Raw genomic sequence first — 1,249 nt, forward strand, 5'->3', positions numbered from 1 at the left:
TGTGTGGGTGTGTGTTTTTTAATGGCAAGACTTCAAGAGAAACTGACATATTTACCCATATAGGGAAAAAAATCTAACATGCTTCTCTAAATAATTGATAGACCAATCAATCAAAAAATCAGAGTAAAATAGAGAAAATTTAAACAATAAAACTAACGGGATTGACTTACTCCCCAAAACTGCAAAATATATGTTCTTTTCAAGTACACGTGAAGCATTTATTAAAATTAATCATATATTGAGCCATAAGCCAAGTTATATTGGCAAAGAATCCTGAAATACTATGGCTGCCAGAAAAACAAACAAATCTTGTCCTGGAAGAAGTGCAGCCAAAAAGCTCCTTAGAAGCAAGAATGGTTGGACTTTGTTTCTCCTGCTTTGGTCACGTTGTCAGAAGGGACCATTCCCTGGAGAAGGATGTCATGCTTGGTAAAACAGAGGGTCAGTGAAAAAGGGAAAGGCTCTCAATTAGATGGATGGACAATGTGGCTGTGGCAATGGGCTCAAGTATAGTGAGGATGTGAGGAGGCACAGAACTGGGCAGATTTTGTTCTGTTGTCCACAGGGTCGCCATCAGTTGGAGCTGACTCGATGGCACCTAACAACAACAACAAGCCAAGTTTCAACACATCTTTAAAAATTATTATTATGAAACTACATTTTCTGGCCCAATAATTCAAATATTTCCCTAGTGTCATTCACAACACATGTGAGGATCTAAAAGCCACAAGATAACTGTGTCATAAAGCCTAGATCCAAAAGAGAAAACACAAGAATCCAAGAAGAAATATCAATCCAAATGCAAATACTTAATTAAAAGTTGATAATAACCCATGACCCTGAATTGTGCCCCTTTAAACTAATGATTCTCATTACCAACGGCTGGAAGACTCCTGAAAATACAGATAACACAAACGAAGAACTATGAAAATTTTTTGGGAAGGTGATATTCTTAGAAAGCTGATAGAATTTTTGTGAAGCCTGTGAGGGCTGCTATATATGCCAATCTATGCACTGGAGTCTGAGGAGAACACTGGAGTGACCTTGGTATTCATACGATCCAACAATGGGAAAGCCAAAATTCTTCCCAAAACCTTCATTTGCTCAAGATTCTACATAACATGATTGCAGATTGCAGGTCACTGGTAGCATTAGCTGCTATGTGGACTGTAACAGCACACTAGATCTACAGTACTGAAATACAACACAATGTGATATAAATACCCACAGTTGCCATCTGTGTTAGCTT

Source organism: Orycteropus afer, unplaced genomic scaffold, assembly GCF_000298275.1.
Source record: "Orycteropus afer afer isolate SDZICR_OR568_19922 unplaced genomic scaffold, OryAfe1.0 scaffold00135, whole genome shotgun sequence".
Lineage (NCBI taxonomy): Eukaryota > Metazoa > Chordata > Mammalia > Tubulidentata > Orycteropodidae > Orycteropus > Orycteropus afer.